The following is a 25,546-nucleotide window of genomic DNA, read 5'->3' as shown; positions in this document are numbered from 1 at the left end:
GACCTATTCGAGATAAAAGTGCAATATTTTTAAGCGCAATAGTGGATGAACACAATTTAGATGACGTGGGATCTTTGTTTTCGTGTAACTCCCCCAAGTTCACTCATTTTCAAGGAAATAGCCACGCTAGACTAGATAGAGCTTATATATCGACAGCTCTTGTACCTTTGTGCAGTAATTACACAGTCAATCATGTTTCTTTCAGTGACCACAGCTTAGTGTCTTTCTCGCTTGGAGCAGAAAAAAGAAAAAGTACATTTAATTGGCAGCTCTGGAAACTTAATGACAATCTATTGGATGACAAACCTTTCGTAGATTACGCAATGGAAAACCTTAATGACTTACTTGAAGATCACCAGAACATAATTGGCAGATGGGAGCTTTTCAAAGAAAAAAATAAAGGTTAAGGCGATAGAACGGGCTTCTGCACTTAAGCACAGTAAAATAAAACGCGAAAAAGAACTGCAAGCCCAGTTAGACTTCTTGATCAGCCAAGAAAGTGTTACCCCCGGCCTGCGCAGTAAAGAAATTCGAGACGTCAAGCGACAACTTGAGCTTATCGATGTCGAAAATTATAGAGGAGCAGTGATACGGGCTCGTGCAGAGCATTTGTGGATGGGCGAAACGCCCACCAAACGCGCCCTTAGTGACGAAAAAAGATACGCGACCAAAAAAGAAATCAAAGAAATAAGGTACCGAGGTGCAGTCACAGATAAGAAAAGTGATATAGAAGACGCTTTCGTAGAGCACTTTCGGAAATTGTTTGGTGAAAGGAAAGAAGTAAACAAGGGATTCGTAAACGCTTTTCTTCCACTTATGCCGCAACTAGATGACAATGCAAAATCAGTCCTAGAAGCCTCAATTACATTAAACGAAATTGAAAAATCAATCGATGATTTGAACCCCGGAAAGTCGCCCGGTCCCGATGGACTGGGTTCAGCGTTTTATAAGAAATTTAAAACTCCTATAGCTAAGGCATTGCATGCGGTAATACAAGAGGCATATGAAGTAGAAGAGCTTCCCCTTTCCTTCCGTCAATCACATATCATTCTCATTCCTAAAACGGACGACCGACTTAAGCAATTATTGGTAGGCTCTTACCGGCCAATTACCCTCTCTAACGTAGATTACAAGATATTCATGAAGGTCTTGGCAAGAAGATTACAAGGTTTTATTAAAGATATAGTCGGACCACACCAGACGTGCGGAATTAAAGGTAGGAGCATAACGACGAACATTCATGTAGCAAGAAATATTTTAGTGTTGTGATGTTTTTTCCAACCACGTGGCAATGCTCCAAATAGATCTGGAAAAAGCTTTTGACCTTGTCACGCACGAAATATTGTTTGCCATTATGGAACATGTAAATGTAGGGAAAATAATACTGGAAGGTGTAAAAATGTCCTACACTGGATGCTCTGCCTCAATTATAATTAACAAACAAGTCAGCAAAAGCATCCATGTCGTCTCTTCGGTGAAACAAGGGTGTCCTCTGTCGTCACTACTTTTTAGCCTTTATTTAGAGCCATTTTGTTTAAAGATTATTCAAAATGAGGAAATAAGAGGCTTTCGTATTATGGCTTGTGAAGTCAAAATATTATCTTACGCCGACGACATAGCGGTTTTCTGTACCGATAGAGAAAGTGTAACAAATGCGATAAAAGATGCCACAGCTTTCTGTCAATACACAGGGAGCAGAATAAACTGGAATAAATGTCAGGGTTTCTGGCATGGTGAATGGGATAGTGTGCCAGTCACGTACGCCAACATTCAGTGGACGACTACTCCAAGTAAATACCTAGGCGTTCCACTACAACATTACAAGGATACACAAGAATACTGGAAAGAACAGACAGAAAAGGCTCGAGAGAAAACACAAAAATGGGGAGGACGAGACCTATCAATTTTTTCCCGTGCCACAGTGTGTAACATTTTTATTATTGCTCGAGTATGGTATGTTTTGCAAGCGTTGCACATGTCGCGCATGAGTATTCAACGACTGCATAGAGTGTTGGCTGTTTTTGTATGGAACTCATCATGGGAAAGGGTGAGCCGCACAAATTTGTTCCTTCCAGTGCGATCGGGAGGACTGGGTTTGATTCATTTGTTCGTGAGACAAATTGTCTCTAGGTTCGTATATTATCGCAATCAAAGAAATCCTTTTTTAAGAAGTGTTATGCAAGTGAGATTGGCGAACGCATTGCCAGATGTCTTTGTGTCATCATGCGCCCATATGCAACGCAATGTCCGCGGATACATGCATGAAATTGTTGCGGCTGTCCAGTTTCTAAAAGTAAGATTTTCAATGGAATACTTCAGCGAGGTCAAGAGAAAACGCCGCTACAAAGACCTAATTGATGTGATGATGCCTGTTCCCTTGTATCGAAGGATGTACAATCCTGGGCCAGGCAGCAATGTTTTAAAAAGGGTTAAAAGTATGACTATCCGATCGTCAGTCAAAACTTTCTTTTTCATGCTCCATAGTGGCACACTTTCTACAATACCGTGGCTAAAGGAAAAAGGGTTGTTAGTACCATGGTCGGTAGACTGTGTAATATGCAAAAGGCCTGAAACAATCGAGCACATGTTTCTCGGTTGTTACGATGCCGTATTCTTATGGGACATCTTGCAAAGAACCCTGAAAAAGGAAATGCCGCTTACACCCTACGGCATTCGATTTCTTCCCGTCGAAAGCGAAGGTGTGCCGTACGATATGCTAATGATTCTAGTAACGCACAGTGTTTGGAAAACCAGAATGTCAGTGCGTAATGCGGACGTCAACGCGAGGTCAGCCCGGGACAACTTCAACGAAAGCATTGCATATTTACGAGATGTGTACAAACAGAAGGAAGAAAAGCCAGATTGGTGTGTTTATCTGGACGAACTCCTGACCGTGAAGCGTTTTTTTACCCACTTATGCTAGCCAGACACAAGCTAGCATTTTTAATGTGATGTTGTGATGTTGTTTTTTCACTGTATTGTGCCAATTTGGCAATAAAGAGAAAAAAAAAAGACTCGGTGGCGCAACGGTAGCGCGTCTGACTCCAGATCAGAAGGTTGCGTGTTCAAATCACGCCCGGGTCAATAACTTTTTTCCTTCCGCTGACGCATTATGCGGTCATCTGGTTGCCACTTGGCTACATTATTGCGATAGGCATTGGGCGTCATCTGCACTCCATTGAGTATGCGCGCCGATCGTTCTTTTTGCATAACCATATACTGCATGCAGCTTGAACAGAGGAGCGGATATGACACTTCTGTCGTGACTCGGTGGCGCAACATTCTGCTTCCGGCTCCCGAGCTGAACGGATCGCGGGATCATGAGCTCCAGTGGAGCGGCTTATGCGGCTGTTAGCCGCGGCAACAGGCTTTCGACATCGGAAGATAAGGACTACCAGATTATTTTGCCTCGTCTACCTACAGGACGCATCGTGTTAAACACAGTTTTTTTGCACGGCGACACTCGTGTTCGCCCGTTTCGCGTAGAGGATTTTCGGGACGCGCTTCAAGCTCTTGGTATGCTCTCTGGCGTCGTCGCCCTTGGAGCGTACCAAATCAACCACGTATGGGCTGTGACGATGAAGACAGCCGAGATGGCCCAAAAGCTGGCTGCACTGAAGGAGCTTCAGGTCAAGGGGCGTCGCTGCCTGGTCATCGACCCTAAAGAACAGCAGGTGAAGCTTCGTCTTCACTGGCTTCTTCATGGTGTGGATGATGAAGACGTAAAGACTGCGCTGGCTTCCTTTGGCAAAGTCACGGAAGTAACCCGGGAGCGCTGGCGGGTGGATGGCGTTTCCGACAAGGGCTCGACGACCCGAGCTGTGCTGCTGCAGCTGAAGGCTGGACTGAAAGTCGACGACCTGCCCCACCAGATCCGCGTCGCCGGCGAGCTTGCGCTGGTCGTAGCCCCAGGTCGCCCCATGCAGTGCCTGCGCTGCCGGGGCTCTGGTCACGTTCGTCGAGAATGTAAGGTTCCCCGTTGCTCCCGGTGCAGGCTTTTCGGACACAACGACACGGACTGTGTACGTTCATACGCAGCAGCCGCGGGGTCGGCGGAGAGCGAGCCGTTGACATCAGACCACATGATGGACGTGACCGAGGCCGAGGATGCGGCCAAGGGAGCTGGAAGCGGCAATGCGGTGGCAGAAGCGAGCGGGACGACGACGCCGACTAAAGGAGGACCGAATAATGTCCCTCCTCCCGACGAGCCAGAAACCGCACTAATCAGCGTCAGGGTGACCCAGACAGAAAATGAGAGCCGCCAGCCGGCTACAGATACTACGGAGGCAGCGGAAAACGACAACGCGACCCCTGCTAGCGCCCGCGTCGAAAGCGTCTCGGCACCGGTGAAGAGGTCCCTGCAGCAGGAGGAGAAAGTGGACGGAAAGGCCAGCGGTGACTCCGAGGCGCCGCCAGCTAAGACGCTACCCGGCAGGCGCTCCACCCTCAAGCCTAAGCCTAACCTGGAGGCTGACCGTAGGCTCACCCCGAAGCCGACCAAAGACGAACTCGGACGACGGCCACCGGATGGCCACGGAGGCGTCTAGCGGTCAGCTAGACGTTAAGGTGAGCACCATGCTCCGGGCCTTCTCCCCTCCCGTTTAAATCAGTAATGGCTACCAACCCGTCGCTTAGCCTCGGCACGCTAAACGTTCGAGGTCTGGCCGCCAAAAGGAAACAGAGTCAGGTGTATCGACTGCTAGTGGACCACGACCTCGACGTTTTAGCAGTGCAAGAAACCAAGGTAGACGGCGAGGAGGAGACCGGGAGCATGGTGCAAAGGTTCACGTACAACTACTATACGGTAGTGAGCCACGCCTTAGGGACTTCGGCGGGGTGTGTCTTGTTCGTGAGGAAGCTTCCAGGCCTGGTTATAGACGGTTACTTCTCGTGCTCTTCCGGTCGACTTGTCGTTTGTGATTTCAGCTATTGCGATGTCCAATGGCGCGTGCTGTGCATTTATGCGCCTAATACGGTGCAAGAAAGGGTAAATTTCTTTTTGAACTTGAGGCACCACTTGTCTGTGCACAAAACGATAGCCTGTGTTGGGGACTTCAATTGTGTATTGAACATCGAAGACAGGTCTACGCGACGCGTAATTTACGACAAAAGCAGCGATATCATGGCGCAGATCATACATGAATTTGAATTAGAGGATATCGCTCAGTGTTTCGGGGCTGACCGAGAAGTGAAGTACACCCACTTCCAGGGAACAAGTCATGCACGATTAGACCGTATCTACCTGTCATATCATTTAGTAGAAAAATGCCAGTGCTATGCAGTTACTGCCGTATCCTTTTCTGACCACTGCCTGGTAAAATGCAGGGTGGGCCGCAAAAAAGAACGAAACGAATTCGTCTGGGAACTGTGGAAAATGAATGCTGAGCTTCTACGGGACGATACTTTTAACGAGACGGTAGTGAATGCTCTGAATTCTTTTGGAAAAGACAGTTCTATGAAATTGGGCGAGGAATGGGAGCTGTCGAAACAAACTATTAAAATCAAGGCAATTGAAAGAAGTAGCGTACTACGATATGAAGAGAAGGCAAGAGAAAGGGATTTAAAAACATTACTGGAAAAATTCGTGACGCTCGAATGCATGCAACCCGGAGCTTATCAAGAAGATATGCGTGCTATTAAGAAAAAGCTCGAGGTTTTCGATGAAGAGCGTTATCGAGGTGCGCTCATGCGCGCGAGAGCAGAAAGACTAGCATGCGGGGAAATGCCTTCGAAAAGAGCACTGGGATTAGAAAAAAAGCACTCCAGACGCAAACAGATTGAGGCCATCGAATATAACGGGCTGGTAGTAACTGATACGAAGAATATAGGGCGTGCCTTCTTTGAACATTTCCAAAAGCTTTTCGCATTCAGGCCCGTCAACATGCAAAGTTTCAAGGACTTATTTTTGCAGCGAATGCCACAGCTGTCGAGTGACGTTAAAGAAACGTTGGAAGGACAAATAACTGAACAGGAAGTGATAAAGGCCATCGAAGACCTGAACCCTGGCAAGTCACCAGGTCCAGACGGTCTTTGTGCCGCTTGGTACAAATCGTTCAAAAGCCACCTAGCTCCTATCTTGACCGCAATTTTCAATGAAGCATACCAAATGAAAATATTTCCACCATCTTTCGGCCAGTCCCATACAGTACTAATACCTAAAACAGAAGAGACCGAGAAGCTCAAGCAACTTTCCTCCTATAGACCCATAGCGCTTACTAACTGTGACTACAAAATACTGATGAAGGTGCTGGCACGGCGTATGCAGTCAGTCATTAAGGAAGTAGTCGGCCCACACCAAACGTGTGGCATTCGCGGAAGAACAATCTTCACTAACATTCACAAGTTGAAGTGTGTGCTGGAGTGTTGTGATGCCATGTGTGATGCAGTAGCGATCCTCCAGCTTGACTTGGAGAAAGCGTTTGATTGCGTTTCTCACGAGATATTGCTCACCATCCTTGAACATGTTAATTTTGGCCACATAATCACTGAGGGGGTGACCATGGCGTACCGGAGTTGCTATACGAGACTTATAATTAATCAAAGGCTGGGGGCCCCCATTAACGTGAAGCGCTCCGTTCGCCAGGGTTGTCCACTCAGCCCACTCCTGTTTTGTGTTTACATAGAAACGCTATGTCAGGCCATCATTGAAAATGAATACATTAAGGGATTTTGCCTCCAAGCAGCAGAGGTGAAGTTATTGGCATATGCTGACGATGTGGCCGTATGTTGTAAAGATACGCAAAGTGTATTGAACGCTGTGAGTATCGTCAGACTGTTTGGTAATGCCACTAATAGCTTCGTGAACTGGCAGAAATGTTTGGGGTTTTGGCACGGGGGATGGGCGTCCACCCCAGACCACTTTTCGAACGTCACCTGGGTCACGACGCCAGTTAAGTACCTTGGCGCACCCCTTGATGCCTACAAGGACAGTAGCGAGTACTGGAAGGAGCGGACAAAAGAAATAAAAGAAAAAGCCGACCGATGGAACGCCGGTCACCTGTCAATGTTCGCGAAAGCAACAGCGTGCAACATGTTTCTCGTAACAAAGATCTGGTACGTAATGCAGGTCCTACAGTGCTCTCGGATTAATGTGCAGAAACTGCACCGCGTGTTCGCTGTTTTCGTGTGGGCATCGAGCTGGGAGCGATGTAGCCGAGATAATCTCTTTCGGCGCGTGAAGGATGGTGGTCTGGGGTTGGCGCACCTCTTCTTGCGTCAACTAGTAAACAGGTTCTTCTTTTTTCGAGACACAAATGACCCATTTCTACGCACCGCTATCCAAATGAGGTTGTCAAGATCACTTCCCGAATTCGTTGTAGGCACCGAAATAATGCCAGGACCAGTTCGTGGTTTCTTTAGGGAAATAATTCAGAGTGTTTCCTTTTTGCGTGTTCGTTTTTCTAGTGCATATTTGTGGAGTGTAAAACGGAAAACGTTATATCGTGATTTATGTGACAGTGTATTGCTGGTACCCATGTACAGAGCCCTGTACAGTGGAGGCCCAGGCCTAGATGTATTGAAAAGGGTGAAGAAGATGCCAGTTCAACCAGCCACTAAATCGTTCTTCTTTAAATTACACACCGGTACTCTACCTGTTAAAATCTTTCTTGAACAACGTGGGTTCTACATGCCATGGGGAACCCACTGCCTTATATGTAAAAAAGCAGAAAGCATAGATCATGTCTTCATCCACTGTTGGGAAGGGGTCTTTTTCTGGGACGTGTTACAAAGGACTCTAAAAAAAGAGTTACCTATAGATCCCCACGGAATCAGGTTTCTGCCAGTATATGACGACGAAGGTTTCCCGTACGACGTCATCATGCTTACGGGCCTCCACTGTTTATGGCGCGCAAGAATGGCGGGCTACCATTGTGACCCGGATGCCCGACCAGCGCGTGTATACTTCCGGGAATGCATGCAACGGTATGTGGAAGTGCAGAAGTTGCAACAGCCTGTTCCTGAGTGGCTGGCGAGGGTTGAACCCCTTACAGCACTAAAGGAATTTTAATCCGACAACGTCGTGCCACAGTAGCGGACGGCAACGAATGTAAATATTACTGTTCTTTGTTCCGTTTGTGTATTCATTCGTTTTTGCTTCTTTGGTCTTTGTTTATATCATTTAAGGAATGTGTGTTGTGGTGACATGTCGAGGATTGGCAATAAAGAAAAAAAAAAAAAAATCGGCCATAAAAAAAAAAAAAAAAAAAAAAAAAAGACTCGGTGGCGCAACGGTAGCGCGTCTGACTCCAGATCAGAAGGTTGCGTGTTCAAATCACGTCCGGGTCAATAACTTTTTTCCTTCCGCTGACTCATTATGCGGTCATCTGGTTGCCACTTGGCTACATTATTGCGATAGGCATTGGGCGTCATCTGCACTCCATTGAGTATGCGCGCCGATCGTTCTTTTTGCATAACCATATACTGCATGCAGCTTGAACAGAGGAGCGGATATGACACTTCTGTCGTGACTCGGTGGCGCAACGGTAGCGCGTCTGACTCCAGATCAGAAGGTTGCGTGTTCAAATCACGTCCGGGTCAATAAATTTTTTCCTTCCGCTGACGCATTATGCGGTCATCTGGTTGCCACTTGGCTACATTATTGCGATAGGCATTGGGCGTCATCTGCACTCCATTGAGTATGCGCGCCGATCGTTCTTTTTGCATTACCATATACTGCATGCAGCTTGAACAGAGGTGCGGATATAACACTTCTGTCGCGACTCGGTGGCGCAACGGTAGCGCGTCTGACTCCAGATCAGAAGGTTGCGTGTTCAAATCACGTCCGGGTCAATAACTTTTTTCCTTCCGCTGACGCATTATGCGGTCATCTGGTTGCCACTTGGCTACATTATTGCGATAGGCATTGGGCGTCATCTGCACTCCATTGAGTATGCGCGCCGATCGTTCTTTTTGCATTACCATATACTGCATGCAGCTTGAACAGAGGAGCGGATATGACACTTCTGTCGTGACTCGGTGGCGCAACGGTAGCGCGTCTGACTCCAGATCAGAAGGTTGCGTGTTCAAATCACGTCCGGGTCAATAAATTTTTTCCTTCCGCTGACGCATTATGCGGTCATCTGGTTGCCACTTGGCTACATTATTGCGATAGGCATTGGGCGTCATCTGCACTCCATTGAGTATGCGCGCCGATCGTTCTTTTTGCATAACCATATACTGCATGCAGCTTGAACAGAGGTGCGGATATAACACTTCTGTCGTGACTCGGTGGCGCAACGGTAGCGCGTCTGACTCCAGATCAGAAGGTTGCGTGTTCAAATCACGTCCGGGTCAATAACTTTTTTCCTTCCGCTGATGCATTATGCGGTCATCTGGTTGCCACTTGGCTACATTATTGCGATAGGCATTGGGCGTCATCTGCACTCCATTGAATATGCGCGCCGATCGTTCTTTTTGCATAACCATATACTACATGCAGCTTGAACAGAGGTGCGGATATAACACTTCTGTCGTGACTCGGTGGCGCAACGGTAGCGCGTTTGACTCCAGATCAGAAGGTTGCGTGTTCAAATCACGTCCGGGTCAATAACTTTTTTCCTTCCACTGACGCATTATACGGTCATCTGGTTGCCACTTGGCTACATTATTGCGATAGGCATTCGGCGTCATCTGCACTCCATTGAGTATGCGCGCCGATCGTTCTTTTTGCATAACCATATACTGCATGCAGCTTGAACAGAGGTGCGGATACAACAGTTCTGTCGTGACTCGGTGGCGCAACGCCACTTCCGGCCACCGCAGTGAACGGTCGCGGAATGTTTTGCTCCGAAGGGGTGGTTACAGCGGCCCAGCAGGGCCGCGGTCTCAGGTTGAACGACACACCGAAGGATGACTACCAGGTTATTTTGCCGCAACTACCTACAGGATCGACTGTTACAACGACCGTTTTTTTGCACGGAGACGTGAAGGCGAGGCCCTACCGAGTCGAGCATTTCCGTGAGGCACTTGACTATCTGCAGCTGATGCTGGAAGTGGAGGCCCTGGGTGCCTATCAGATGAACCACGTCTGGGCCATCACTTTCAAGGACGAAAAGGGCAAACAAAAGATTTTGTCTGCTCCAGCCTTCAGCGTAAAGGACCACCGATGCATGCTAATAGACCCTCGAAATCAAGACGTCAGGATGAAGCTGTATTGGCTTCTACATACGACTCCGGACGACGAAGTCAGAGGCGCCCTGGCGCCTTTTGGCAAGGTCAGCGAAATTTCGAGGGAAAAGTGGCGCGTTGCAGGCTGCAACGACAAAGGCTCCCACACGCGCCTGGTGTCCTTACGGCTGAAGATAGGCGTTACCGTGGAAGACCTGCCTCTTCAACTTCGCGTCGGGGAAGACCATGCGCTCGTGCACGTCCCAGGCAGACCCCCGCTCTGCCTCCGGTGCCATGGCACCGGTCACATACGGCGCGAGTGCCGAGTTCCGCGTTGCAAGCTCTGTCGTCGTTATGGCCACGACGAGAGTCAATGCGCGCGTAGCTACGCCAGTGTGACCGGAACTGGGCGAAGCGACACCGTCGATGAGCACCTCATGGACCAAGTCGACGCGGAGGAGACCGTCAGTGGAGGCGAGAAGCCGACAACGTCGGGTGCCACGCCTTCTGTCCCATCCGAAAACAAGGGACATATGAAAGCTGCGGCCAGTGACAATGGAAAGAACGACGTACCACAGAATACGCCAGAGGCTGAGAAAACCCCTAGCAACTGTGCTGCCGTTAGCGTAACAGTCGAGACGGAAGAGAGCGGAACCGCAATGGAGGGCATCAACTTGGAAGAAGGAAAGACCAACCCTGGCGTCGCCGTCTCAAAGAGACCATGGGAAATTACCACCGAAGACGACAACCGCGAGAAGGTCAACGCCGGTGAACCGCCCCAAAAGGCAGGGTCCCACCGTAGGGCTCCCCTGAAGGTGAAGCCCAACGTGCCTCCAGACAGGAGGACGACACCGACAGGGCCTCCGCGTCAGCGGAGGGCACTGTACGAGGGATGACTTTACTGCTAGACTGGAGCGGGACGCGCAGCACGAAACGTCGCCATGCCTACCGACAAGGAAAACACCTCGGCTTCGCCATGCTTGACGAAGCACCCCGAATCAGTGCGAAATAACAGTGTAAGTGTGCGTCCTGTCAATTCGGCACAATCATCCAGCGGTCCGCTTGACCTTTCGCTTTCTATGAATTCAACGTCCTTATCGGCATTAAGAATAGGCACGCTAAATGTGCGCGGTCTCACGGCAAGAAAGCGGCAAGTGCAGTTAAGACGTCTGCTAAAAGAAAATACCATCGATATTCTAGCCTTACAGGAATCAAAAAATAGACAGCGAGGAGCAGGCGGACCGCATGGTCCAAACTTACGCATTAGATTTCAACGTTTGTGTTTGCCATGCCGTTGGAAAGTCTGGCGGTTGTGCTATCTTTCTGAAACGAGGTATCGGAATCGTTGAAGAGGGTGTTATCACCTCTGATGACGGACGCCTAGCATTGTGCGACTTTTATTTAAACCAAGTACAATGGCGAATTGTATGTGTGTACGCGCCGAACCAAATTACAGAAAGAAAAGTTTTTTTTGATTGTGTAGCTGGCTTTCTAAAGTGTGACAGGCAAGTCATTTTGCTTGGCGATTTTAATTGTATTTGCATGCCCGAAGACTCAGTTAAGAATGAACCAGTACGGGACAAAAGTGCCCTACAGCTTAAGGCGTTGGTGGATGAATGTGGCCTTGTTGATGTAGGGGACATATTCCGTGGAAATCAAGTGCAATTTACTCACTTTCATGGCGAAAGCCACGCGCGACTAGATCGCGTTTACATCTCTTCGGATGTTATGTCTATGTGTTGTAACTATGCTGTGAAACATGTTAGTTTTAGTGATCACAGCTTCGTAATGTTTGAAATAGGTAGAAAGCGCAAAGTCTCTGCATTCAACTGGGAACTGTGGAAATTAAATGAACAGCTCTTAACCGATGACACATTTGTCCAAATAGTACGCGAGAAATTGGAAAGAGTGTCCACGAGTCACACAAATTTCATCGAAGCTTGGGAACAATTCAAGTGCGAAGTTAAACTAAGTGCAATAGACAGATCATGCATACTACGACATAAAGAAAAACAAAAAGAAACAGAACTACAGTGCACACTTGATTTCCTTTTGAATGCAGAGACTGCAATACCGGGTTTGTTTAAAAGTGAAGTCGGAGATGTTAAAAAACAGATGGAACAGATGGAAGAAGAAAAATATAAAGGCGCTGTTATTAGAGCGCGTTCAGAGAGGCTTTGGTTAGGCGAAAGACCAACTAAGAGGGCGATCGGTGAAGAAAAAAGATATGCAACAAAAAACGAAATAAATGAAATTTGCTACCAAAACGAAGTCTCGACAGATAAGAGCGTCATTGAAACAGCATTTGTAGAGCGATACCGTAGTTTGCTCGGCAACGAAGTGCAAGTAAATGATGTATTTATAAACGACTATGTTAAGCAAATGCCAAGGCCTGACGAGGATATTAAACTAGAGCTTGAAAGACAAATTACTAGAGATGATATCAAACAAGCAATTGAAGATTTGAGCAAAGGAAAAACGCCTGGGCCAGATGGCATCGGATCAGCGTTCTATAAAGTTTTTAAGAATGAAGTAGCAGAAATACTATACCATGTTATAGCAGAAGCCTACGATAGCAAACAAATGCCTCCATCGTTCAAACTGAGTCACGTAGTTCTAATTCCTAAAACCGATGAACCTTCCAAATTGCAGTCAGTAGAGTCTTATCGGCCCATAAGTTTGACAAATGTAGATTATAAGATCTTTATGAAAGTAGTAGCAAGAAGACTCCAGTCAGTAATTACAGCTATAGTTGGCCCACATCAAACATGCGGGATTAAAGGACGAAGCATATTCACAAACATACATACCACCAGAAGCATACTAGAAGGTTGTGACGCTTTTTCCGGAAAGATAGCAATGCTTCAACTAGATCTAGAGAAAGCTTTCGACAAAGTCGCACATGGCATACTGTTCGCAGTGCTAGAACAAGTTAACGTAGGCAGCGTAATAAGTGAAGGCGCGAAAATGGCATATAAAAACTGTACTACTAAGCTTATTAACAAAAAGCTTAGCGAAGGAATCCCAGTAAGGTCTAGTGTGCGCCAAGGATGCCCAGCCTCAAGCCTGCTATTCGCCATATATCTTGAACCGTTCTGTTTAGAAATTCTGAACAACAAAACTATATGCGGCTATCGCTTCTTAACGCACGAAATTAAAATCCTCTCATACGCAGACGACATTGCAATCTTTTGCCGAACTCAAAAAAGCATCGAAAGTGCCATTAAGGAAGCAAAAACCTTTTGCAGCCTAACTGGAAGCGCCATTAGTTGGCAAAAATGCCTAGGATTCTGGCACGGTGAATGGGACGAGAGGCCGACACAATTCGAAGGTATAAGGTTTACTGATACGCCGGGCAAATACCTTGGCATTCCTTTGGAACACTATCGCGGAAACAAAGACCAATGGGCGGGTGAAATTGACCGGGTTAAATCCCAAACAACAAAATGGGGCGGACGCGATTTCTCAATCTTTACACGTGCAACTGTGTGTAATATGTTCATCGTAACAAAAGTTTTCTATATGATGCAAGTGCTTTGCATGGCAAGGATGTCGGTGCAAAAGTTACACAGACTGTTTGCTGTGTTTATCTGGGGGTCGAACTGGGAGCGTACTAGTCGTCTGAACTTATTTCAGTTGGTTAAAAACGGAGGGCTAGGCTTATCGCATTTATTTCTTAAACAAGTTGTTACACGGTTCTTTTTCTTGAGGCAACAGAACGATGCTTTCCTGCAGAGTATTTGTCAAGTGTTTTTGAGCCAGGCATTACCTGAATACATAGTGTCATCGTATTCTACTAATCATGTTCCATTGAAAGGGTTTATGAAAGAAGTCGTTGATGCTTTTCGTTTTTTGAAAAGCCACTTTTCGACTGAATATCTCTCGGCTGTAACAAAGAAAAAATTGTACAGAGACTTGCTTGATGTGATGTGTCCTGTGCCGATCTATCGTTCCTTATATGTACTAGGACGAGAACGTAATGTTTTGAGTCGCTTTAAAAAGATGCCTGTTAGAGCGTCGACCAAGACGTTTTTCTTCTTTCTTCACACCGGCACGCTCCCTGTAAAACCCTGGCTTAAAGAAAAAGGTATTTTTGTCCCTTGGAGTACTAACTGTACAATATGCAATAAGCCCGAAACCATCGAGCACGTATTTTTAGACTGTTCAGACTCTGTTTTTCTGTGGGACATTTTACAAAGGACACTCAAAAAGCAACTTCCACTTACACCTCACGGGATTCGATTTCTGCCGTTTGATCAGACAGGGGACGTGCCGTGTGATCTCCTGATGTTGTTGACAATGCACAGTGTATGGAAGACGCGAATGGATGTAAGACACGAGAATGTTAAATCACAACCGTCAAAAGTGTACTTCAGAGACGCTATTATGTACGTCCGCGACGTCTACAGGACACTTTCCGTTGTTTGATCAGTTGCTAACCCAAGAGCCGTACTAACCTAACAACACGAGACAAAGTACGAGTCTCGTTTTTAGTACAACCTAAGTGTATGTATGTCGAATTCCAGCAAGAATTCCTGTCCATTGTACGAGGAGAAATCTGGCAATAAAGAAAAAAAAACTCTGTGGCGCAACGGTAGCGCGTTTGACTCCAGATCAGAAGGTTGCGTGTTCAAATCACGTCCGGGTCAATAACTTTTTTGCCTTCCGCTGACGCATTATACGGTCATCTGGTTGCCACTTGGCTACATTATTGCGATAGGCATTGGGCGTCATCTGCACTCCATTGAGTATGCGCGCCGATCGTTCTTTTTGCATAACCATATACTGCATGCAGCTTGAACAGAGGTGTGGATATAACACTTCTGTCGTGACTCGGTGGCGCAACGCTAGCGCGGCTGACTCCAGATCAGAAGGTTGCGTGTTCAAATCACGTCCGGGTCAATAACTTTTTTTCATCCGCTGGCGCATTATATGGTCATCTGGTTGCCACTGGGCTACATTATTGCGATAGGCATTGGGCGTTATCTGCACTCCATTGAATATGCGCGCCGATCGTTCTTTTTGCATAACCATATACTGCATGCAGCTTGAACAGAGGTGCGGATATAACACTTCTGTCGTGACTCGGTGGCGCAACATTCTGCTTCCGGCTCCCGAGCTAAACGGATCGCGGGATCATGGGCTCCAATGGAGCGGCGTATGCGGCTGTTAGCCGCGGCAACAGGCTTTCGGCGGAGGAAGATAAGGATTTCCAGATTATTTTGCCTCGACTACCTACAGGACGCATCGTTTTAAACAGTTTTTTTGCACGGCGACGCTCGTGTTCGCCCGTTCCGTGTGGAAGATTTCCGGGACGCGGTTCAAGCTGTTGGTATGCTCTCTGGCGTCGTCGCCCTTGGAGCATACCAAATCAACCATGTATGGGCGGTGACGATGAAGACAGCCGAGGCTGCCGAAAAGCTGGCGGCCCTGAAGTAGCTGCAGGTGAAGGGGCGTCGCTGCCTGGTCATCGACCCCAAGGAACAACAGGTGAAGCTTCGTATCCACTGGCTTCTGCATGGGGTGGATGACGAAGACGTCAAGACCGCGCTGGCCTCCTTCGGCAAAGTGACGGAAGTGACCCGGGAGCGCTGGCGAGTGGATGGCGTTTCCGACAAGGGCTCGACGACCCGAGCAGTGCTGCTGCAGCTGAAGGCAGGAATGAAAGTCGACGACCTGCCCCACCGGATCCGCGTCGCCGGCGAGCTTGCGCTGGTGGTAGCCCCAGGACGTCCCATGCAGTGCCTGCGCTGCCGGGGCTCTGGCCACGTTCGTCGTGAATGCAAGGTTCCCCGTTGCTCGCGGTGCAGGCTTTTTGGACACAACGACGTGGACTGTGTGCGTTCATACGCAGTAGCCGCGGGTTCGGCGGAGAGCGAGCCGTCGACGTTAGACCATGTAATGGACGTGACCGAGGCGGAGGAAGCGGCCACGGGAGCTGGAAACGGCAAAGTGGCGGCAGAAACCGGCGCGACGACCAAGCAAGCCGAAGGAGGAAGGAATATCCCTCCCCCCAAAGAACCAGCAGCTACAGTCGAGAGCGTGAAGACGGCCCCGCAAGAAAATGAGAGCCACCAGCCAGCTACGGATGCAACGCAGGCAGAGGTGGACGACAACGCGACCCCTGCTAGCGCCCGCGTCGAATCCGTCTCGGCACCGGTCAAGAGATCCCTGCAGCACGAGGAGAAAGTCAACGGAAAGGCCGGCGGTGACTCCGAGGCACCACCCGCTAAGACGCTACCTGGAAGGCGCTCCACCCTCAAGCCTAAGCCGAACCTGGAGACTGACCGTAGGCTTACCCCGAAGCCGACCAAAGAGGAACCCGGGCGACGGCCACCGGATGGCCACGGAGGCGTCTAGCGGTCAGCTAGACGTTAAGGTGAGCACCATGCTCCGGGCCTTCTCCCCTCCGGTTTTCACCAATAATGGCTACCAACCCGTCGCTTAGCCTCGGCACGCTAAACGTTCGAGGTCTGGCCGCCAAAAGGAAACAGTCAGGTTTACAGACTACTAGTGGACCACGACCTCGACGTTTTAGCCGTGGAAGAAACCAAGGTAGACGGCGAGGAGGAGACCGGGAGCATGGTGCAAAGGTTCACGTATAACTACTATACGGTAGTGAGCCACGCCTTAGGGACTTCGGCAGGGTGTGTGCTGTTCGTGAGAAAGCTCCCTGGTCTTGTTATAGATGGTTACTTCTCCTGTACTTCTGGTCGACTTGTCTTTTGTGACTTCAGCTATTGTAATGTCGAATGGCGCGTGTTTTGCATTTATGCGCCTAATACTGTGCAAGAGAGGGCAAATTTCTTTTTGAGTTTAAAGCATCATTTACATGTGCAAAAAATGATAGCCTGTGTAGGCGACTTCAACTGCGTATTGAAAGCTGAGGATAGGTCTACGCGTCGCGTGGTTTGTGACAAAAGTAGTGATATCCTGGCGCAGATTACACGCGAATTCGAATTAGAAGATATCGCAGAATGTTTTCACGGTCACGGAGACGTAAGCTACACTCACTTTCAGGGCACAAGTCACGCACGCTTAGACCGTATCTATCTTTCATATGATTTGGTTGAAAAATGCCAGTGCTACACAGTTACGGCCATATCATATTCTGACCACTGCCTGGTAAAATGCACGGTGGGCAGGAAGAAAGAACGAAACAAGTTCGTCTGGGAACTGTGGAAATTGAATGCAGAGCTGGTACGGGATGAAACTTTTAACGAAAATGTAGTGGCTGCTCTGAATTCTTTTGGAACAGACAGTTCTACGAAATTTGGTGAGGAATGGGAGTTGCTGAAGCAAAGCATTAAATTGAAGGCAATCGAAAGAAGTAGCGTACTGCGATATGAACAAAAGGCCAGAGAAAAGGATTTAACAACATTGCTAGAAAAATTTGCGAAGCTTGAATGCATGCAACCTGGCGCCTATCAACAAGATATGCGCGCCGTTAAGAAGAAGCTCGAGGTATTCGACGAAGATCGCTTCCGAGGTGCGCTAGTGCGCGCCAGAGCAGAAAGGCTATCATGCGGGGAAACGCCAACGAAAAGAGCACTGGGGCTAGAAAAAAAGCACTCGAGACGTAAGCAGATTGAGGCTATCGAATATGAAGGGGTGGTATTAACGGATAACAATAATATAGGGCGTGCTTTCTTTGAGCATTACAAAGAACGTTTTGCATTCACGCCTGTCAACATGCACGATCTCAAGAAATTATTTTTGCAACGAATCCCACAGCTGTCGAGTGAGGTTAAAGAAACCTTAGAACGACCATTAACAGAACATGAAGTGATGAAAGCCATCGAAGACCTGAATCCTGGGAAGTCGCCAGGTCCAGACGGTCTTTGTGCCGCTTGGTACAAATCGTTCAAAAGCCACCTAGCTCCTATCTTAACAGCAGTTTTCAATGAAGCATATGAACTGAAAATACTTCCACCATCCTTTGGCCAGTCCCATACAGTACTAATACCGAAAACAGAAGAGACCGAAAAGCTCAAGCAACTTTCCTCCTACAGACCCATAGCGCTTACTAACTGCGACTACAAAATATTGATGAAGGTGTTGGCACGACGGGTCCAGTCAGTTATTCAGGAAGTAGTCGGCCCACACCAGACGTGTGGTATTCGTGGAAGAACCATTTTCACTAACATCCATAAAATGAAGTGTGTGCTGGAGTGTTGTGACGCCATGTGCGATGCAGTAGCCATCCTCCAGCTAGACTTGGAGAAGGCGTTTGATTGTGTTTCTCACGACATATTGCTTACCATCCTTGAACACGTTAATTTTGGCCACATAATCGCTGAAGGGGTGACCATGGCGTACCGGAGCTGCTATACCAGACTTATAATTAATCAGATGTTGGGGGCCCCCATTAACGTGAAGCGCTCCGTTCGCCAGGGTTGTCCACTCAGTCCACTCCTGTTTTGTGTCTACATAGAAACGCTATGTCTGGCCATCATCGAAAATGAATGTATTAAGGGGTTTAGTCTTCAATCAGCAGAAGTGAAGCTACTGGCATACGCTGACGATGTGGCTGTGTGCTGTAAAGACAAAGTGTATTGAAAACTGTTAATATCGTCAAAAAGTTTGGTAACGTCACTAACAGCTACGTTAACTGGCAGAAATGTTTGGGGTTTTGGCAGGGAAGATGGGCGTCTACACCAGACCACTTTTCGAACGTAAACTGGGTCACGACGCCAGTTAAGTACCTTGGAGCACACCTTGATGCCTACAAGGACAGTAGCGAGTACTGGAAGGAGCGGACAAAAAAACTAAAAGAAAAAGCCGACCGATGGAACGCCTGTCACTTGTCAATGTTCGCGAGAGCTACAGCGTGCAACATGTTTCTCGTGTCAAAGATCTGGTACGTAATGCAGGTCCTACAGTGCTCTCGTATTAATGTGCAGAAACTGCACCGCGTGTTCGCTGTATTCGTGTGGGCATCGAACTGGGAGCGATGCAGCCGAGATAATCTCTTCCGACGTGTGAAGGATGGTGGTCTGGGGTTGGCGCACCTTTTCTTGCGTCAACTGGTGAATAGATTCTCCTTCTTTCGAGATACACACTACCCATTTCTGCGCACGGTGATCCAAATGAGGCTGTCAAGATCACTTACCGAATTCGTTGTAGGTACGGAAATAATGCCAGGACCAGTCCGTGGTTTCTTTCGGGAAATAGTTCAGAGTGTTTCTTTTTTGCGTGTTCGTTTTTCAAGTGCATATTTGTGGAGTGTAAAACGGAAAAAGTTATATCGTGATTTATGTGACAGTGTTTTGCTGGTACCATGTACTATGTGCGTATCATGGCTACGCACGCTTATATCGCATTCCGTTTCTCTACCACGGGTGCGCTTTAAAACCACGACGCTGCAGTTTTTGCTTTTCTCTTCTTTCTTCTTCTCCGCCCTTAAACTGGCTCTCTTCACTGTACTACACGCAGAGACAAAGAAACAGCGCGCGCATGCGATCCCATAGATGAGATGAATATATATATATATATATATATATATATAGAGAGAGAGAGAGAGAGAGAGAGAAAACTATCAGTCATAGCTCTCGTAGTATAGCCCTCTGGGCCGTTTCCTTTTTTTTTTTTCGAAAGTAGTCCTATTAGGGTTATTATAGTTACACGAAGGTATTTCGCCCTCATCAGCAGCAGTCCTTGGTATAGTTATTCTGGCGGCTAGCTTCCCACGCTATGCGTGCCGCCATCGCACCTGGTTAAGCTTTTCCTAGACGCTAGAGTTAGGCTTTGTCCGCGCAACCTTGAGCGATCGGAAAGCGCGTTTCCCCCTCTTGGCCGGCGGAGAAGGGAAGCTTCGTTCCGGCCGCGAAGCTCTCCACATCTCTGTAAGGTGCCTTGGGGATGTCTCGTGCCGAAGATGCCCTCTCGGTGAGCGCATATTTCACCCCTCATCTTTTAAGAGGTTCAATACATACAAGCATTTGCCTAGCAAACCAGATTTTTTTTTTTTTTTTTCAAGGGAATTTTCCACGTCTCAGTAATTTCTCTCGTCGTATTCGAGTGCTGATTGCCGTGTTATAGTTTGTTAACGAAGCTTTCCCTCAAGTCTAAATATTTTAAGGCAGTTTTCCTAGCCTCTAAAGCCGCTCGAGTTGGCTCTTCTCCTTGAGCGGACATTTTTCCTAGAAAGTATGCCTTCCAACTACTCCGCCCTTAAACTGGCTCTCTCAACTACTACACGCAGAGACAAAGCAACAGCGCGCGCATTAGATCCCATAGATGAGATGAATATTTACAATTAGTATTAGGGTTATAATTATATTCGAGTGCTGATTGCCGTGCTATCGTTTGCTGAGGAAGCTTTCCCTCAAGTCTAAATATTTTAAGGCAGTTTGTCGTGTGCGTATCATGGCTACGCACGCTTATATCGCATTCCGTTTCTCTACCACGGGTGCGCTTTAAAACCACGGCGCTGCAGTTTTTGCTTTTCTCTTCTTTCTTCTTCTCCGCCCTTAAACTGGCTCTCTCAACTACTACACGCAGAGACAAAGCAACAGCGCGCGCATTAGATCCCATAGATGAGATGAATATTTACAATTAGTATTAGGGTTATAATTATATTCGAGTGCCGATTGCCGTGCTATCGTTTGCTAACGAAGCTTTCCCTCAAGTCTAAATATTTTAAGGCAGTTTGTCGTGTGCGTATCATGGCTACGCACGCTTATATCGCATTCCGTTTCTCTACCACGGGTGCGCTTTAAAACCACGGCGCTGCAGTTTTTTGCTTTTCTCTTCTTTCTTCTTCTCCGCCCTTAAACTGGCTCTCTCAACTACTACACGCAGAGACAAAGCAACAGCGCGCGCATTAGATCCCATAGATGAGATGAATATTTACAATTAGTATTAGGGTTATAATTATATTCGAGTGCTGATTGCCGTGCTATCGTTTGCTGAGGAAGCTTTCCCTGAAGTCTAAATATTTTAAGGCAGTTTGTCGTGTGCGTATCATGGCTACGCACGCTTATATCGCATTCCGTTTCTCTACCACGGGTGCGCTTTAAAACCACGACGCTGCAGTTTTTGCTTTTCTCTTCTTTCTTCTTCTCCGCCCTTAAACTGGCTCTCTTTACTGTACTACACGCAGAGACAAAGAAACAGCGCGCGCATGCGATCCCATAGATGAGATGAATATATATATATATATATATATATATATATATATATATAGAGAGAGAGAGAGAGAAAACTATCAGTCATAGCTCTCGTAGTATAGCCCTCTGGGCCGTTTCCTTTTTTTTTTTCGAAAGTAGTCCTATTAGGGTTATTATAGTTACACGAAGGTATTTCGCCCTCATCAGCAGCAGTCCTTGGTATAGTTATTCTGGCGGCTAGCTTCCCACGCTATGCGTGCCGCCATCGCACCTGGTTAAGCTTTTCCTAGACGCTAGAGTTAGGCTTTGTCCGCGCAACCTTGAGCGATCGGAAAGCGCGTTTCCCCCTCTTGGCCGGCGGAGAAGGGAAGCTTCGTTCCGGCCGCGAAGCTCTCCACATCTCTGTAAGGTGCCTTGGGGATGTCTCGTGCCGAAGATGCCCTCTCGGTGAGCGCATATTTCACCCCTCATCTTTTAAGAGGTTCAATACATACAAGCATTTGCCTAGCAAACCAGATTTTTTTTTTTTCAAGGGAATTTTCCACGTCTCAGTAATTTCTCTCGTCGTATTCGAGTGCTGATTGCCGTGTTATAGTTTGTTAACGAAGCTTTCCCTCAAGTCTAAATATTTTAAGGCAGTTTTCCTAGCCTCTAAAGCCGCTCGAGTTGGCTCTTCTCCTTGAGCGGACATTTTTCCTAGAAAGTATGCCTTCCAACTACTCCGCCCTTAAACTGGCTCTCTCAACTACTACACGCAGAGACAAAGCAACAGCGCGCGCATTAGATCCCATAGATGAGATGAATATTTACAATTAGTATTAGGGTTATAATTATATTCGAGTGCTGATTGCCGTGCTATCGTTTGCTAACGAAGCTTTCCCTCAAGTCTAAATATTTTAAGGCAGTTTGTCGTGTGCGTATCATGGCTACGCACGCTTATATCGCATTCCGTTTCTCTACCACGGGTGCGCTTTAAAACCACGGCGCTGCAGTTTTTTGCTTTTCTCTTCTTTCTTCTTCTCCGCCCTTAAACTGGCTCTCTCAACTACTACACGCAGAGACAAAGCAACAGCGCGCGCATTAGATCCCATAGATGAGATGAATATTTACAATTAGTATTAGGGTTATAATTATATTCGAGTGCTGATTGCCGTGCTATCGTTTGCTGAGGAAGCTTTCCCTGAAGTCTAAATATTTTAAGGCAGTTTGTCGTGTGCGTATCATGGCTACGCACGCTTATATCGCATTCCGTTTCTCTACCACGAGTGCGCTTTAAAACCACGACGCTGCAGTTTTTGCTTTTCTCTTCTTTCTTCTTCTCCGCCCTTAAACTGGCTCTCTTTACTGTACTACACGCAGAGACAAAGAAACAGCGCGCGCATGCGATCCCATAGATGAGATGAATATATATATATATATATATATATATATATATATATATATATATATAGAGAGAGAGAGAGAGAGAGAGAGAGAGAGAAAACTATCAGTCATAGCTCTCGTAGTATAGCCCTCTGGGCCGTTTCCTTTTTTTTTTCGAAAGTAGTCCTATTAGGGTTATTATAGTTACACGAAGGTATTTCGCCCTCATCAGCAGCAGTCCTTGGTATAGTTATTCTGGCGGCTAGCTTCCCACGCTATGCGTGCCGCCATCGCACCTGGTTAAGCTTTTCCTAGACGCTAGAGTTAGGCTTTGTCCGCGCAACCTTGAGCGATCGGAAAGCGCGTTTCCCCCTCTTGGCCGGCGGAGAAGGGAAGCTTCGTTCCGGCCGCGAAGCTCTCCACATCTCTGTAAGGTGCCTTGGGGATGTCTCGTGCCGAAGATGCCCTCTCGGTGAGCGCATATTTCACCCCTCATCTTTTAAGAGGTTCAATACATACAAGCATTTGCCTAGCAAACCAGATTTTTTTTTTTTCAAGGGAATTTTCCACGTCTCAGTAATTTCTCTCGTCGTATTCGAGTGCTGATTGCCGTGTTATAGTTTGTTAACGAAGCTTTCCCTCAAGTCTAAATATTTTAAGGCAGTTTTCCTAGCCTCTAAAGCCGCTCGAGTTGGCTCTTCTCCTTGAGCGGACATTTTTCCTAGAAAGTATGCCTTCCAACTACTCCGCCCTTAAACTGGCTCTCTCAACTACTACACGCAGAGACAAAGCAACAGCGCGCGCATTAGATCCCATAGATGAGATGAATATTTACAATTAGTATTAGGGTTATAATTATATTCGAGTGCTGATTGCCGTGCTATCGTTTGCTGAGGAAGCTTTCCCTGAAGTCTAAATATTTTAAGGCAGTTTGTCGTGTGCGTATCATGGCTACGCACGCTTATATCGCATTCCGTTTCTCTACCACGGGTGCGCTTTAAAACCACGGCGCTGCAGTTTTTGCTTTTCTCTTCTTTCTTCTTCTCCGCCCTTAAACTGGCTCTCTCAACTACTACACGCAGAGACAAAGCAACAGCGCGCGCATTAGATCCCATAGATGAGATGAATATTTACAATTAGTATTAGGGTTATAATTATATTCGAGTGCTGATTGCCGTGCTATCGTTTGCTAACGAAGCTTTCCCTCAAGTCTAAATATTTTAAGGCAGTTTGTCGTGTGCGTATCATGGCTACGCACGCTTATATCGCATTCCGTTTCTCTACCACGGGTGCGCTTTAAAACCACGGCGCTGCAGTTTTTTGCTTTTCTCTTCTTTCTTCTTCTCCGCCCTTAAACTGGCTCTCTCAACTACTACACGCAGAGACAAAGCAACAGCGCGCGCATTAGATCCCATAGATGAGATGAATATTTACAATTAGTATTAGGGTTATAATTATATTCGAGTGCTGATTGCCGTGCTATCGTTTGCTGAGGAAGCTTTCCCTGAAGTCTAAATATTTTAAGGCAGTTTGTCGTGTGCGTATCATGGCTACGCACGCTTATATCGCATTCCGTTTCTCTACCACGGGTGCGCTTTAAAACCACGACGCTGCAGTTTTTGCTTTTCTCTTCTTTCTTCTTCTCCGCCCTTAAACTGGCTCTCTTTACTGTACTACACGCAGAGACAAAGAAACAGCGCGCGCATGCGATCCCATAGATGAGATGAATATATATATATATATATATATATATATATATATATATATATAGAGAGAGAGAGAGAGAGAGAGAGAGAGAGAGAGAAAACTATCAGTCATAGCTCTCGTAGTATAGCCCTCTGGGCCGTTTCCTTTTTTTTTTCGAAAGTAGTCCTATTAGGGTTATTATAGTTACACGAAGGTATTTCGCCCTCATCAGCAGCAGTCCTTGGTATAGTTATTCTGGCGGCTAGCTTCCCACGCTATGCGTGCCGCCATCGCACCTGGTTAAGCTTTTCCTAGACGCTAGAGTTAGGCTTTGTCCGCGCAACCTTGAGCGATCGGAAAGCGCGTTTCCCCCTCTTGGCCGGCGGAGAAGGGAAGCTTCGTTCCGGCCGCGAAGCTCTCCACATCTCTGTAAGGTGCCTTGGGGATGTCTCGTGCCGAAGATGCCCTCTCGGTGAGCGCATATTTCACCCCTCATCTTTTAAGAGGTTCAATACATACAAGCATTTGCCTAGCAAACCAGATTTTTTTTTTTTCAAGGGAATTTTCCACGTCTCAGTAATTTCTCTCGTCGTATTCGAGTGCTGATTGCCGTGTTATAGTTTGTTAACGAAGCTTTCCCTCAAGTCTAAATATTTTAAGGCAGTTTTCCTAGCCTCTAAAGCCGCTCGAGTTGGCTCTTCTCCTTGAGCGGACATTTTTCCTAGAAAGTATGCCTTCCAACTACTCCGCCCTTAAACTGGCTCTCTCAACTACTACACGCAGAGACAAAGCAACAGCGCGCGCATTAGATCCCATAGATGAGATGAATATTTACAATTAGTATTAGGGTTATAATTATATTCGAGTGCTGATTGCCGTGCTATCGTTTGCTGAGGAAGCTTTCCCTGAAGTCTAAATATTTTAAGGCAGTTTGTCGTGTGCGTATCATGGCTACGCACGCTTATATCGCATTCCGTTTCTCTACCACGGGTGCGCTTTAAAACCACGGCGCTGCAGTTTTTGCTTTTCTCTTCTTTCTTCTTCTCCGCCCTTAAACTGGCTCTCTCAACTACTACACGCAGAGACAAAGCAACAGCGCGCGCATTAGATCCCATAGATGAGATGAATATTTACAATTAGTATTAGGGTTATAATTATATTCGAGTGCTGATTGCCGTGCTATCGTTTGCTAACGAAGCTTTCCCTCAAGTCTAAATATTTTAAGGCAGTTTGTCGTGTGCGTATCATGGCTACGCACGCTTATATCGCATTCCGTTTCT

General features: G+C 47.0%; 9 non-coding genes across 9 annotated transcripts; all 9 read left to right on the top strand.

The window, feature by feature from the left end:
- Positions 1–3,012: 3,012 nt before the first annotated feature.
- On the top strand, positions 3,013–3,084 carry TRNAW-CCA (transfer RNA tryptophan (anticodon CCA)). Its single transcript has one exon. It is a non-coding gene; the product is annotated as a tRNA-Trp (tRNA).
- A 5,130-nt stretch (positions 3,085–8,214) lies between these two features.
- On the top strand, positions 8,215–8,286 carry TRNAW-CCA (transfer RNA tryptophan (anticodon CCA)). The gene has a single exon. It is a non-coding gene; the product is annotated as a tRNA-Trp (tRNA).
- A 180-nt stretch (positions 8,287–8,466) lies between these two features.
- TRNAW-CCA (transfer RNA tryptophan (anticodon CCA)) lies at positions 8,467–8,538 on the top strand. Its single transcript has one exon. It is a non-coding gene; the product is annotated as a tRNA-Trp (tRNA).
- Positions 8,539–8,718: 180 nt separating this feature from the next.
- TRNAW-CCA (transfer RNA tryptophan (anticodon CCA)) lies at positions 8,719–8,790 on the top strand. The gene has a single exon. It is a non-coding gene; the product is annotated as a tRNA-Trp (tRNA).
- Positions 8,791–8,970: 180 nt separating this feature from the next.
- On the top strand, positions 8,971–9,042 carry TRNAW-CCA (transfer RNA tryptophan (anticodon CCA)). The gene has a single exon. It is a non-coding gene; the product is annotated as a tRNA-Trp (tRNA).
- A 180-nt stretch (positions 9,043–9,222) lies between these two features.
- Positions 9,223–9,294, top strand: TRNAW-CCA (transfer RNA tryptophan (anticodon CCA)). Its single transcript has one exon. It is a non-coding gene; the product is annotated as a tRNA-Trp (tRNA).
- Positions 9,295–9,474: 180 nt separating this feature from the next.
- Positions 9,475–9,546, top strand: TRNAW-CCA (transfer RNA tryptophan (anticodon CCA)). The gene has a single exon. It is a non-coding gene; the product is annotated as a tRNA-Trp (tRNA).
- Positions 9,547–14,684: 5,138 nt separating this feature from the next.
- TRNAW-CCA (transfer RNA tryptophan (anticodon CCA)) lies at positions 14,685–14,756 on the top strand. The gene has a single exon. It is a non-coding gene; the product is annotated as a tRNA-Trp (tRNA).
- Positions 14,757–14,937: 181 nt separating this feature from the next.
- Positions 14,938–15,009, top strand: TRNAW-CCA (transfer RNA tryptophan (anticodon CCA)). Its single transcript has one exon. It is a non-coding gene; the product is annotated as a tRNA-Trp (tRNA).
- The last annotated feature ends 10,537 nt before the right edge of the window (positions 15,010–25,546 follow it).

Source organism: Dermacentor andersoni, chromosome 1 (genome assembly GCF_023375885.2).
Source record: "Dermacentor andersoni chromosome 1, qqDerAnde1_hic_scaffold, whole genome shotgun sequence".
Lineage (NCBI taxonomy): Eukaryota > Metazoa > Arthropoda > Arachnida > Ixodida > Ixodidae > Dermacentor > Dermacentor andersoni.
This window is presented reverse-complemented; position numbering and strand designations above follow the sequence as displayed.